Below are 15,991 nucleotides of genomic sequence, written 5' to 3'. Positions count from 1 at the left end.
AACAAATTATAAAAAAAAATATATAAATGAAATAGACATATGCAAAAACATAATTGCTCAATTTTCTGTATTTGGTTTTTTTTGTCTTTTCAAACTCAATTCCACTCTCCTCAAATGGGTTTCATCATTTTCTTCCGACTACCCAAGAACCTCAAAAACTATGGTTCAGGGGTATCATCACCGGAGAAGCCGGTGGCATCGGCAAATCCTTTGCCTTTAATAAGGTTGAAAAAGAAGTTTTGATGATGTGATGAAAGTGAATGTAATAGGTATGAGTTTGGTAACACGAGTTGTGATTGAAGGAATGATTGAGAGGTAACGAGGTGTCACTGTTGTACTTTCACATCCTCTCTATACGATCTATGTTGCCAACAAAGAGTAAGTTGGTCCTTAATTGTCTATTTCTATCTTCTAATTCGATCCATGGTTCTTTCTGTTTTAGATCAAATAAAGGCATATATTGTTTAAATTTGAGTCAAGAGACATGCACTAGGAATGTTTTTACGACCAAAAGACACATGGTTTTGAGTTATGAAAACAAGTTCTTTACATACATAAGACAAGGTCAGAGAAATGAGGGAGGAGGGACAAAAAAGTCAGTAAAATACTACATCGAGGAATTAGTGAAACACAACGGCAATATACTGTGATAAATTAAGGTTTTGTAGTTCAAATCTTATTTACAAATATGGGATAAGTAAAAACTATATACAAACGAAGGTATTCATTGATGGGGTTGGAAATTTGATATGTTTATTTCATTTATGTTGCAAATCGAAGAAAATTGAAAACTTGGCGTTAAAATTGGAAAAATTGAAAACTTAGTGTCAAATCACAAAAAGTAAAAATATAGTGACTTTTGCGCCTCTTTTTTCCGCTTCCAACAACTCATTATGTCACGTCGACAACCACATGGCCTGAAGCTAACCGGTCAATTGGTCAGATTTACAACATATTGAAAATATAATAACTTAATTGTAAAAAAAAAAAAACAATGTCAAAATCGAAAAAAAATAAAAAGTTAGTGACTTTTGTATAATTTAAACCCTTATTATAATCAAATTTTCTTGACCTCCCTTGCTTTTTTTGTCAAATGGGAAACAAATAATAAGTGCAAGAACTCCTTACGATGCGGGAATCATATTCCTAGAAAAGATATCTTATTACGGTTCAAACATTGGTACTGTTTTTCGTCGTTATATAATTCAATGCTCGAAAGATAAGTTCGTAATTAACGAATTCAATTATGATTTAATGGTTAGTACAAATCAGCACTGTTTGCGCTTTTATTTGGTGAAGTGTCGATCAGTTCTGAGTTTTGACCTTATACATAAAACTATGTTTTTTATTCTTTGTTTAATACCAAATATTATGCAAACCAAACCAAATGAAATATAGAACTCATCCATGAGGTTACAAAAGGTCAGTTAAATTATTTTTAAAAAATAATATATCATTGTCAAATACTTACTTCTAGTATAAAAACTTTCGGAACATATTGACGTTTTCATTGGATATAAGAGAATAAAGTATCACAATTATATAAAAGAGTGAAAGAGGGTTTCTTATGGATTAATTATCGACACTTATTATTAATTCTAAAATCTGTCCGTGAATTTGAAGAGTTGTTTTTTATGATCTCAAATGAGTTGTTTTCTTGTGTCATGCTTAAGGTTTTCTTTAATCAAATCAATTCCTTATTTTAGTGTCTAACTGTAAAGACTTGAGATTCTAACTTGTGGAAGGTGTTGTGATTCACAATTCTTATCTTAGCAATGATACTGGTTGAAAAGAACGTGAGAGATGATGTTTATTATTATTATTATTATTATTATTATTATTATTATTATTATTTTTATTACAGAAAACACTATGCGTCAAACGATTGGTTTTCATTTTAATTATTGTATCAATATTCACCGAATGATATATAAAGATTTATTCAACAAGAAAGTCTCAATCAAACCCTTTTTAAAGATTGGAAACAGAAGCTGCCAACATTAATGTGGAATTGGTCAATTTTCAATCAAAATCGTTAGAGCCCATTTAAAGCACGGTAGTTCCTATAAGACAAACTTCATCATGAGATGTGAATAATAAAAATGGACACTTCTTGCTCAGTTTTTTCAAGATATTTTGTGTTTGTTAAGGTTATATATATATATATATATATATATATATATATATATATATATATATATATATATATATATATATATATATGAGAAAAGTGAATATACCCTTAAGGGTATATAAGATTAGGTATCCAAATTCACCATACCAGGTTGTTTTGTGTCATATAATACATTCTAATTATCCAATATTCTTATAATTTAACTTATAACTTGATTTACTTCCATGATTTTTATAAATCACACATTTATCTTCCTCTTACATAATTTTCATTTTCAACTACAATATATATAGACTATTTGGTGTTTGGCAAAAATATATGATGGAAGAGGAAGATAATAGTGAAATTTTGTAAATCTCGAAAGTAAATCAAGTTAGAGTTAAAGTTTAAAAACATTATAATGAATATATCAAACAAAACAACGTATTATAGTGTGTTTGGGTACCTAAGTTTATATACCCTTAAGGGTATATTCACTCTTCCCATATATATATATATATATATATATATATATATATATATATATATATATATATATATATATATATATATATATATATATATATATATATATATAGCTAAAGTTAAGAACCACTTAGAAACCTTTTTTTAGTAAGGTATAACATAATAATCCACTTTCATCTTTTATTATTTCTATCTACACACTACACACTCTCACATGGATATATTATTTCTCATCTGAAACTTATGTGACAATCGTCAATCTTGAGTCAAGTCAAGTCATCAAGTCAAGCCGGTCAACTCGGTTAAACCTTGTCTATTAGGGTTTGTGTTATGTTCATACTGTATAACTTGCTATATTAATGGGAAAACATCACTTGAGAAAAGTCTTGTGTTAAAAATTTCCTAAGCCCTAGTGCTAATCAATGATCTAAACTGATAAAAACCATGTTGCATACTCATTGGGAGTGTGTGGGATCCTTAATCATGACTTAACGGGGCTCAAGAAACTTGCATTGCGGAGCTAAACACTCACAAATGCCACACTTGAAATCTCTCTCAAATATCTCTCTATATGAGAAATCTCTCCAAGAATGTCAAATCTCTCCCAAATCTCTCCAAGTATGTGAAACCTCTCTCAAATATCTCTGTGTATGAGAAATCTCTCTAAGAATGTCAAATCTCTCCCGAATCTCTCCAAGTATGAGAAATCTCTCCCAAATCTCTCTCAAATATCTCTCTGTATGAGAAATCTCTCCAAGAATGTCAAATCTCTCCCAAATCTCTCCAAGTATGTGAAACCTCTCTCATATATCTCTTTGTATGAGAAATCTCTCCAAGAATGTCAAATCTCTCCCAAATCTCTCCAAGTATGAGAAATCTCTCCCAAATCTCCCTCAAATAGTTCCCGTAACTTTTTAGAATCATTCGGGTCATTCCGGACCTTAACCGGGTCAAAAACGGCTTAAAACGGGGCGAAAACGAGAAAAATAGGCTTTAGGAACCGAAACCAGAATGAGAGGCCTCTTAGGACCAGAACCGAGCCTCTGGTGGCTGAGGCATGCGAGACCGAGCCTCGGTCTCTGCCTCTCTCGGTCTCTCTTCTGGTCGCTCGGTCTCTGTCTTCTCACGCTCTGCTCCTCTCGGTCTCTGTCTTCTCACGCTCTGCTCCTCTCGGTCTCTGTCTTCTCACGCTCTGCCCCTCTCGGTCTCTGCCTTCTCACGCTCTGCTCCCCTCGGCCTCTGCCTTCTCACGCTCTGCCCCTCTCGGTCTCTGCCTTCTCTCCTCTCTGCCTCTTCGCGCCCCTCTGTTCTCTCCTCCCCCCTCACGGTTCCTTCCCTCTTTCTTCTTCCCTCTCGGTTTCTGCCTCCCTCTCTCTCGGTTCAGCACCAGAAGGCCGAACCTCGGCCAGACTTCGGGAAATTGTCACTTTTAGCCCATTTTTGATATTTTTAACATTTTAAGCCCGTTTTTCGTGATTTTAAAGCGGGATTTTCTCCAGAAATTATATTTTAACATAATAAACTCTAAATATTCATAATTTAAACATATTTTGATGAAAATAATTATTTAAATAATAAAGATCTAATGGGGGATTTATTTAAGGTGGAGTGTTGACTTTGCCTTAACTTATGACACAAGCAACCACCCCACACCCACTCTATGACCAGCCATACCTCCCCACCTTACCTATGTCACTTCAATGTCCCCTTACACTCAAATTTCACTCACTCCCACGTTTTTTTTTGAGCTGGAACAAACAACCACACTCTTCATTTTCTCTCATTTCTCTCATTCCACTAAGTAACAAACACCACTTTTCTCTCAAACTTTTTCTACACAAATTTTTGAGATTCAAGGCTGATTTCAAGTGTTCTTCCACTCTTGGTAAGTAAAAATTCATCCTCCCTATTATTATTTCACTTCCTTCTACTCAAATCTTTGATTGCTTACACAAACTCCATAACTATAATGTTAGATTCTCGAAAACCTTCAAGGCATCTCCAAGTGTTCTTGAATTAAACACTTCCATTCTTCAACAATCATCTACTGAAATCACTTAAGGTGAGTTCATACCCCTACATTTTCATGTTTTCTCAAGTTTTCAGGGGGGGAATACAAGTTAAAACACCAAGAACATAACTAAAATTTTCTAACAGCCTTCATCAGAAAAGTTCAACTCCATCCACGGACTGTTTTGGGCATCTTAAACATTTTTGTTTTCAAAACTGTACAAGGTGCAAATAGTTCATGTTTGTAGCTTTAAAATGACTACTTGCACATCTCCGTACGATTTTTCTACAATTTATGGTGATTTTTACAAAACTGCCTATCATTTCAAACAACAATCCGGACCAGTCTGTGATTATGGACTTTTTCACCCAAGTTGGAGGTCATTAAAAATCGTGATAAAAATTATGAGTAAACTAGACGCATTTTGTGAACTCTCAGAATTTACGGATCTAGTTTTTGACTTCGTATGATTTTTCTATGATTTTTCCAAAACAGGGCAGAATGGCTAAAGTTAGCCAACAGCATGTAAATATCATAACACTTTGTATTATGTTGAGCAAAGTGTATAATCATAAGTTCTAATTATTGAATGTGTTTCCTTGTTAGTTTATCATTATGAACTGAAATTAAGTCATTCATATTAAATATTATTCATTCATTTTAGAACACGTATATTTAACTATAAAAAGTATAGTTTGATAAATTCACAATACTAATACATTTCCATAAGAGAATTCATACATATTACATACATTTTAGATAAACTATAATAGGTATAGTTTATGATACATCACTCAACACACTCGTACAAAAAGGGTACATTCATACAAGAAAGATTTATATTCACACACATTTCACGTAAACTTGTTAACCTATGTTGTGAGACTCTCTCTCTCCCCGTACGTCCGAGTGCGGGATATAATTCCTGGTAGTTATAATCAGAATCTCCTTGAGGGAGAACGTGATACTTGTATATAGATCTATATTGGGTTTGACACCCCACACCTTGCTGCTAGCTACAGTGGGACCTGCAGGTCTACGGGTGACAAATGTCATTTCATTTTCGCGACGCCTGAGAAACGTTGTGGCAGGTTCACATAGTCACAGTATGATTATAGCGAATCACCTAGGGAGATAACAATTCATAAAGTTTACGGGGTTTCATAAAACCGAAGTAGGTTTTAGGTTGATAAAGAAATTTACTTTCCATATCATTTTAAACTCACGACATTTCTACTAAGAAATGATGATTTCTTATACATTTTAGTCTTTGGTTATAAGGCTACATTTTTCGGATTTCAAGGAAAATATCGGATTTTTCTGAAACAAACGCGACATTTACATGTGAAAGACTTCTACTAAGTTTATTAATAAAAGCTTATGAACTCACCAACCTTTGTGTTGACACTTTCCAAACAACTTGTATTCTCAGGAAAACACTAAACAGGTAATCAAGTGCTTTTGAGGATGGGACGTTAAGGCGTCAAACTTTTCATATTTTGTCAACATATTGTAATTGATTTTGAAACATGTAATTCATACAAGTGATGTAACTTTTTCAATTATATATATGTTGGTTGTGTTTGCTTAAATTACTATTGAAATTGTGGTTATGATACTATACATGAAGTCCTCCACCCCCGGACGTTTCCGCCATCCTTGGTTTGGGGGTGTGACAGATTGGTATCAGAGCACGGTTTATAGTGAATTAAGTATGTCAAACCACATAAGATATACAAACTATAAACATATTTGGGACTAAAAGTCTCTGATTCTTAAAATGCTTTAACGAGTTGTACTTTTAGAAAACAAATAATTTCTTGTTTTAAAGTATACTTACATGCATTCTATACTAGCATGGTGTCATATCTTAGGAGAACATAAATTGAAAGAGGAGGAGTCGAACATTATTAGTACGCCTTAGCATGTGTAATCAGTTCTGGGAGGGATATAGCCTGATCAACTATATCCGTCCAAGAAGTAACTTACGCACACTAAGGAATAGTCGTAATGAGCGACAAATCTGATAACCTAATTACACTCCATAAAGAACACGCTAAGAACCAAATATAAACATTTAAAAATACTATAGGAGTATTTGTACGTTTCTATAGCGCCAGATTATTACTTTCCGATATGTGCTTCTTAACCCCGTTTCTCGTGCAGACGACATGGCAGGATTTCACATACCCGGGGACCCCTATTTTCCCAATCAGGGAAACGCGGGATGGATCGAAGATGAGCCCGAGGAGGATCCTGAAGAAGATCCCGAGGAGGATCCCAAAGAGGATCCCGAGGGGGAAGACGAACAAGAAGAAGAAGAGGAAGACGAACAAGAAGAAGAAGAGGAAGACGACCAAGAAGAAGAGGAAAACGAAGAGGAAGAAGAGGAAGGTGATGAGGTAGTCATGTTTGGGAACGAAGCGGAGGAACCACCAGAAGTATTCAACCCCCCTACATCGCGAGGGTACCCGCGCACCATTTTGGATACAACGGACCTGAACCCCCTTGGGTAACAACGATCGAAAGATGGAGCCGACAACAACGCCAACGGTCACCATATGGCTACCAACGAGGTTCCTATGATCTCACTCATGGTGGACCGGCTGACAGAGCTCTCCCCGTCACGATACAACGAATAGCAAGTATGGATGATCGTGGAAGGACGACGACCGATCAGGTCCGGGAGTTAAGTGCCATCGTACAGTCTACTACTGATCGCACCAGAGACCTGGAACGAGGCTCCCACCACAGAGACCAACTCATTCAAGACCTTCTCATAGCTCAAGCAGAAACAAGAGAGTATCGGGAAAGATACATGGCACTCGAAGAAAGAATGGTTGCAGCCGAACGCAGATTGGCGGAACTACAGGGCGCATCGACATCATCGCAGCCTCCGCCAAAGAAGGGTCACAGTGATTAGAACTCATTACTATTCTCATGTTTTGGTAGTAAAATTTTAGGAGTATGCGTTGGTGCTACTCTTTGTATGTAGGTCGACCCTGCGACTATGTGATTACACTATTCAAAGGGTTTTTGTAATGCCAAAAACTATCTTTTGTAACGATGTAATGTAGACCCTTATGAGGTCAAACTTTTCCCTCTAAACGTTATGTACTAAAAGTATCAATGAAATTTGGCATGTGTTTTATTTATTGAATGTTTGGCACTATACATCATAACCTGATCACACAAACAGTTTACGAATAATAAAGTTTTGATAAAATACAAGAGGGATGAAACCAGTAACACTCGACTCGTTATCACTATTAAAGTCTTACCGACTGGTCATTTTTTTTATGACAGAACCATGCCACCAAGGAAAAGACCAAGGCCTTCCAACAACACAGTGCCGCCTCCACCACCACCTCCGCAGTTTGATCCTGCAATGTTCCAGGCTGCAGTAACGGCAGCCGTGGCGGCAGCGATGTCGCAAATAGGAACCAATGGTTCTGGCGGTTCTGGATCCGGAGCTACCAATTCCATTCATGGGGACAGCACGGGGCGTACGAGGGAGTGCTCTTACAAAGACTTCATGAATGGCAAACCCGACCCTTTCAATGGAAGCGGGGGCGTTATCACACTGGTGTAATGGTTCGAAAGGACCGAGGCAGTTTTTGAAATCTGCGCTTGTCCCGAAGCGAGCAAGGTCAAGTATGCGGCATTCACTTTCACTGGAAAAGCACTTACTTGGTGGAATGGCCGAGTTAAATCACTTACTCCCGCAGTAGCTAACGCAATCAGCTGGGAGAATTTGAAAGCCCTAATGTTAAAGGAATACTGCCCGAGGGGCGAAATACAAAAACTTGAAGAAGAACTTTGGAACCTCAGAATGACAGGCACTGATCTTGAAACTTATACTGCCCGTTTCAACGACCTAGCACTCCTTTGTCCAACAATGGTCACTCCAGAAGAGAAGAAGGTGGAACGATATCTCTGGGGGTTGTCATCCCAGATTCAAGATAGTGTATTGGCCTCGAAACCCACTACCTTTGAGAGTGCCAAGGAATTGGCACAACAACTCATAAATCACAGGGCTAGCCGTGGTACTGTGATAACCACCACCGACCGAACAAAAGGAGGGAACAACAAGAGGAAGTTCTGGGGCAATAAAAAGAAACAACCAATGCAGGACCTCGCCAAAAAGCAACAGATTGTTGCTGTTCGTGCCGCCACTACTGCTGTCGCTCCAGCGCCGCCGAAACAGTATACAAGAACTCTTCCCAAGTGCAACAAGTGTAACTACCACCATAATGGTGCTTGTCGAGAGTTACACTGCAATAACTGTAACAAAAAGGGGCACACCGCACGATTCTGTAGAGCGACTACCCAACCCGCCGCACAAGTCGCTACGACCGCCAACACCGGAGCAAGCCAAACCTGCTATGGATGTGGTGAAACGGGACACTTCAGGAGGAACTGCCCCAAGGCACGAGCCCCTAATGCTGGGGGTATAGGGAGAGTCCTAACTTTAGGGCAGGGAGAAGCAGTCAAGGATCCCTCTGTGGTTAATGGTATGTTCCTCCTCAATAACTCTTATGCATGCGTACTTTTCGATAGTGGGGCAGAAAGAAGTTTCATAAGTCACCAATTCAAACATATACTTAAGCAAAATTCTCAACCACTAGAAGATTCTTACATCGTAGAAATGGCAAATGGAAAGGTTGAGCGCGCTAATGATATTTACATAGGGTGTACTCTCACTCTAGACAACCATTTGTTCAAAATTGACCTTATGCCGGTCACCATAAAAAGCTTCGATATAATCATTGGTATGGATTGGTTAAGCCTTCATCGTGCCAACATTCTATGTTACGAAAGGGCCGTCCGCCTCAATCTACCGAATGGCAACGTTCTCACCGTTTATGGGAATAAACCTAGTGCGAACCTACAAATCATCTCTTGTGTTAAAACCCAAAAGTACCTCCGAAAGCAATACCATGCTTTCTTAGCCCACATCGTAGACAAGAAACAGGAGGTAAAGGACATCAAAGAAATTCCAGAAGTATGCAACTTCCCTGATGTTTTCCCAGATGATCTGCCAGGTATACCACTCGCACGACAAGTCGAATTTCGGATCGATTTAATCCCAGGAGCTACCCCCGTCGCCAGGGCTCCATATCGCTTAGCACCGGCAGAAATGCAAGAACTATCCAGCCAGCTGAATGAACTATTGAGCAAAGGGTTCATCAGGCCAAGCTTCTCGCCCTGGGGAGCACCAGTTTTATTTGTAAAGAAGAAGGATGGGTCTTTTCGCATGTGCATAGACTATCGAGAACTAAACAAACTCACTATCAAGAACCGTTATCCCCTACCCCGAATCGATGACCTCTTCGACCAGCTCCAAGGAGCCAGCTACTTTTCAAAAATCGACCTGAGGTCGGGCTATCATCAACTACGAGTTCAGGAAGAGGATATCCCCAAGACGGCATTCAGAACTCGTTATGGGCACTATGAGTTTGTAGTGATGCCATTCGGGTTAACTAACGTGCCTGCGGTGTTCATGGATTTGATGAATCGAGTGTGTCGACCCTTCTTGGATAAATTCGTCATCGTATTCATCGACGATATCTTGGTCTATTCGAGGAGCGAAGAAGAGCACAGACAACACCTACGACTAGTTCTGGAGATTTTAAGAACCGAGAAGCTTTACGCCAAATTCTCAAAGTGTGAATTTTGGCTCCGTGAAGTAGGATTCCTTGGCCACGTAGTAAGCAAAGAAGGAATACATGTGGACCCCTCAAAGATCTCAAAGTGTGAGTTCTGGAGATTTTCTGAAACAAACGCGACATTTACATGTGAAAGACTTCTACTAAGTTTATTAATAAAAGCTTATGAACTCACCAACCTTTGTGTTGACACTTTCCAAACAACTTGTATTCTCAGGAAAACACTAAACAGGTAATCAAGTGCTTTTGAGGATGGGACGTTAAGGCGTCAAACTTTTCATATTTTGTCAACATATTGTAATTGATTTTGAAACATGTAATTCATACAAGTGATGTAACTTTTTCAATTATATATATGTTGGTTGTGTTTGCTTAAATTACTATTGAAATTGTGGTTATGATACTATACATGAAGTCCTCCACCCCCGGACGTTTCTGCCATCCTTGGTTTGGGGGTGTGACAACTTAACACACAAACATTATCACTTGTTTGCTGATAGCCAACCAACCATCACCCCCTGCCGCCTCTTGTTGCCAACGAACCGCCACCACCTACTACCACTGGTGAACCACTGCCATTAGATACATAAGCTCCGATTGGCTCCAGATCTACAATTTCAGCTTCTAATCTATGATTTTTAGCTTCAGATCTATGATTTTCAACTTTAGATCTATGCTTATTAGATTCAGATCTATAATTTTCTTCTTCAGATCTAGGACTTTCATCTTCAGATCTATGATTTTTGTCTTTAGATTTATGATTTTCTCCTCCAAATTTATAAGCTCCAGCGAGCGGCATAACCATCACCTTCGCCCCTCAATGTCAATGCGAATTCCTCTTTCATGTCATTAATCTACTACCAATGAAAACACATATCAGATAAGATCTAATGAAAATATCTCCATATCTACCATAAATCGCCACATGGTCTCAGATATGGAGTCATGAAGTTGTTTCAATTTAACTTTCTCTCTCTAAAACGCAAAAATCTCAGATCTAGTGTGATTTAGTCAGATCTGATACCATCTTCATCACCTTCAACTTCTTTTTCACAATTGCTACCACCACTGATGTCCACCACAACTTCCTACTTTCTACATCACGTTCAGATCTGGTCTATGTGGTTCGATTTTTCTAGATCTAGTTTGTGTGGTGTTGTTTCATGTATAGATTTGAAGCTATAATAGTGGTACCAATGGCTGATGGTAGTTCCACCACCTTAGATATGTTCCAACACTGCCACCTCCTTCATTTCTTTCTCTCCGGTCTCCAATGAAATACATCAGGTACGTCGATTTCAGTGTTTTGATTATTTTTCATTCTCTTAACCTGTGAATTTAATGCTTTAATCTCTTATTTATTGTTTATTTTTGTTAATCATAGTTTTTTTGGTGTTAAGTTGTGAATCAATGTTTGTTTTCTTATTTGTTATAATATTTACATCAATTGTTATTTACAGGTTATGTTTTCTGGTTGTTATATTGTGAATTAAAATTAAAATGAGTGTTATTATGTTCATGTTTTCTCAAATAATATGAATTTATTTTTTTAAGTTGTGGATTTTGATGTTTAATGTTTTAATTATTGTTTAGTTATGTTAAAGTTAGTTTTACATGCAAATGACCGAATTAATACGTTTTAAGTTGTGAATACTTTGAATAAGATTTCTAAACTGTTTTATTACTGTAAAAAAAAGAGTCATAAAATACTATATTAAACTGTGAATTTTCTTGGTGCACATAAGATATTTGATGAAATGCTTCAATAAAATCAATCGTGTTTTTAAGTTGTAAATATCGTGAATATGAGAAATTACTTTATTAAACTGTGAATTAAAGTCTTGAAATGTAACTTTTAAGTTAAGAATATGACTCTGAAGCATAATGTTTTGTATTGAACATTGAAATTATTATACTAAGCTATGATTGCTTTTTTATTAAACAACAATTTGATTGTATTAAGTTGTGAATTAACTGTAATAAATTGCGAATTGACTGTATTCAACTGTGCATTTTTTTTATTAATTCATTGTTTGCTTTTGAAATATAAGATGAAAGTAGCATTATATACAGATCTGATTTAATTTAATTTTAAATAAAGTACGTAAAATTTAAATTATGAAGATTTAACTTTGAAAGAAACATTAAGCTATAGATCTAACGGTATACAAGTAAGTTTTAAGTTGAGAATATGACTGTGAATGTATAATTTTTGTGTATTAATATGTGACTTTTTTATATTAAACTGTGAATTTTTTTTTATAGTAATCTATGAATTGATTGTACTACACTGTGAATTTTTAATATATTTTGTGTTAAAATATGATTGATTTGTGTATGAATATGTGTATTAATTATTTTGTGAATATACTTACTTTTTGTGTTGTATAAATAGGCAAAAATATATTAGTTTTAATAATTATTTTGCATTAAACTCTTAATTAGTAAATTAATTGGTTTATTCAACTATGAATATAATACTTACGTTATAAATCCATGATTTTATATACATGTCTATTTTGAAAGGAATGATATTTGCGAAAGTGGCACATGTAGTTGGTAGCGGTGTCTGGTAGTTAGTAGTGGTTGTATAGTTTGGGTTTGACTTATTTGAATTTGTAAATTAGTGTATAATAGATTATATTATGATGTGAATTTATGTATTAAACTAAAAATGGACTGTATAAAGTTGTATATATTATATAAATTTTGTAATAAAATATAAATGATGGTTTGCATTAAAATTAAACTATATATTAGTGAATTAATATGTTTACTAACCCGTGAATATGATATTTAAATTATGAATATGTCTTATACATGGTATACTTTATAAAGAAATCTAAAACTTAGAAAAAAAGGGAAAATTGAATTTGTCAATGCATAAATCTATTTTTTTTTATTAAAGTTATATATATATATATATATATATATATATACATATATATATAAAGAGAGAGAGAGAGATGCAACAATAAAATGGTATGTATTAAAAAGTATTACCAAAGAAATGAAACATACAATAGTTGTTCTATTAAGCTGTGAATACGACCAGAAAATGTCATTGAATGTGGTGTTAATTCGATGGCAGTCCGAATGTGGTTTGGCGGTTGTCTAACAACAAGTAGCAACTAGCTGTAAACTAGGGAATGGAAAAGTTTGTTTAATATAATATTAATGTTTGATTTGTCCAAAATCCCCTTAATGACAACATTTAAAAAAAATGGTTCTTAGGGTTGTTAACCTTTTTGGGTTCTCATTTGATACACACACACACACACACACACACATATATATATATATATATATATATATATATATATATATATATATATATATATAGTTAAATGTGACTCGAGCTTTGGATCATATTCATGGAGCATTTGGAGCACCTGGAACTAAATGGAGCACTTGGGGTTCATGGAGCATGTGTCAAAGGAACGGATCATACAGAAGGGGGTTTGGAGCACTTAGGAGTGATGACAAAGGGATGGGCCAAGAGTGTTGCTCTTATGCCATGTCACACTCTCTTGCGCCATAATGTTTAATCTTGCGTCATGAGGCTTAGCCTTGTTGCGCCATGCATGTGCCTATTGCACCATGGTGATGCTGTTGCTTAAAGATTAATGTTCTAACACCACTCTTGATGCCTATTGCACCATCCATACTCCTTGTTGTGCTATTTGGAGATGTTGTTGCACTATGGAGAAGTTGTTGCGCCATCATGGACCACCTTGGTACATGATGTAGCACCTGGTTCCCGGTACGTACTCCATGCTATTTACTTTCTTAAAATAATGTATTTTGCCTTGGACTCGGCGAGTTGATGGGCCAACTCGCCGAGTAGGAGTGGGACAAGGTACGGGAGTTGGACTTTGGACTCGGCGAGTCGGTCCCCGGACTCAGCGAGTGGGCCCTGGTTGGGTAAAAACCCTAATCTGGGTGTTTGCACCCTATTTAAACACTCTATCTTGGCCTCCTTTGTCCCTAACACTTCCAGAGAGCAGTAGAGCGAGACCCTAGCCCCCATATTGTTCTTAAGAGTTTTTTGGCCTTGTGAAGGAGGTTGGAGCTTAGAAGAAGAAAGAGGTGGTTGAAGAGTGAAAGGAAATGAGTAGATCCGAACTCTACTCAGGGAGAAGCTTCCATTCAGGTAGAAAAGTCTCTACCTTGATCTTTAGATCATTAGTTACCATTTTTATCCCAAATTGGTGGTTTCAAGCCCTAAAACACCAAACTCCATGTGCGGTGCTTAATGATCCGAAAGGAATTCAGATATGGACTTATTGGATGAATCAGTAGCATAAAGTTCCTGTGGTTGAAGTGATTGAGGTCCCCATTGAGTCTATGACCTCTTGAAGAGTTTGGTTTTGGCCTTTTGAGCTTATAGGGCCATGCATGTACATAAAGTTTGCAACTTTACGTGATAAGCATGCTCCAGGAACATGGATCTATGGTATGGAAGCGTTGCATGTTTCAGAATTGGTCTGTATGGGAAACGGGTCATAGGGACTCGGCGAGTCCCAAGGAAGAACTCGGCGAGTTCCATGAAGATGGCCTTAGACTCGACGAGTTGGATGAACAACTCGGCGAGTCCTATGAAGATTATCTGGAACTCGACGAGTTGTTCTTCAAACTTGGCGAGTCGGGTCACGAGTCGGTTCAATCGTCCCAAGTCATGAGTTAAGGGTGATTCAGTGAGTGGGAAGAAGGACTGGTTGAGTAGGACCGGGTTAGTAGGAAAAGGACTCGGCGAGTCCATGCCATGACTCGGCGAGTCCAGTCAAATGGACATTGACTTTGACCAAGGAGTTGACCTTGGGCCAAGTGAGGGTCAGTCTTTTGACCTAAGGGTATTTATAACCTATGTTTATGGTTTATAGCCGGAGGATTTGCGATCCAGCAGTCAGACGCTCAGCAAGCAGACTTCAACAGCTACTTTCAAGGTGAGTTACTGTGACAACCCGAAATTTCCATTGTACGAACATTATCTATTAAATAGAAGCTAGTCCAGTTTCTGTAAATTTCAGACTTGTCCGAACAAGTTTGTGTACATTAGGGTTTACGTTTCTGGACGTATCAGGAGAGTGGATGCTCCTGTAATTGTGAAACTTGAACATTTTAAGTTTCACAATGTTATAGTCCGACTTTCGGAATAAAAATATTTTCTGTCAAAATATTCCAGGACTATAAATAGATTTCTGAATTTAATTAATTCATTATTCACAATTCCAACTAGAGAAAAGCCAATTCTCTCTGACGGATCTTCGGGTTTTCATCCCGGATTGTGAGTCTACTTTCCTAAACGTGTTTTAATACTTGCTATATGCTTTATAACATTAATTACATGTCAAAAATACAAGATCCATGAGTTTACCGCCCAAGAACGTTCTTGGGGAGTAAACTCCAAAATGGAACTTTAAGGCTTCCTAGTCCCATTCCCTCGATAGACAACGTGTAAAGGACCTTGTGTATGATCTTTAGAGACTAGAAAGCATCCAAAATCAACAAGTTAGAGGAGTTTACGGCCAAGGAACTTCTTGGGCCGTAAACCCCTTTTTAAGGGACATAAATGCCCTAACTTGCCTCCTTGAGCCTAAGGACTTTAACCACTAATACTTGTGCTTATTTTGGACTTCAAAACACTTCAAAATGATAGAATTATAGGAGTTTACGGCCAAGGAAGGATCTTGGGCCGTAAACCCCTTTTCT

Source organism: Lactuca saligna, chromosome 1 (genome assembly GCF_052625555.1).
Source record: "Lactuca saligna cultivar CGN05327 chromosome 1, ASM5262555v1, whole genome shotgun sequence".
NCBI lineage: Eukaryota > Viridiplantae > Streptophyta > Magnoliopsida > Asterales > Asteraceae > Lactuca > Lactuca saligna.
The sequence above is the reverse complement of the archived record's forward strand: the minus strand, read 5'-3'. Positions refer to the sequence as shown.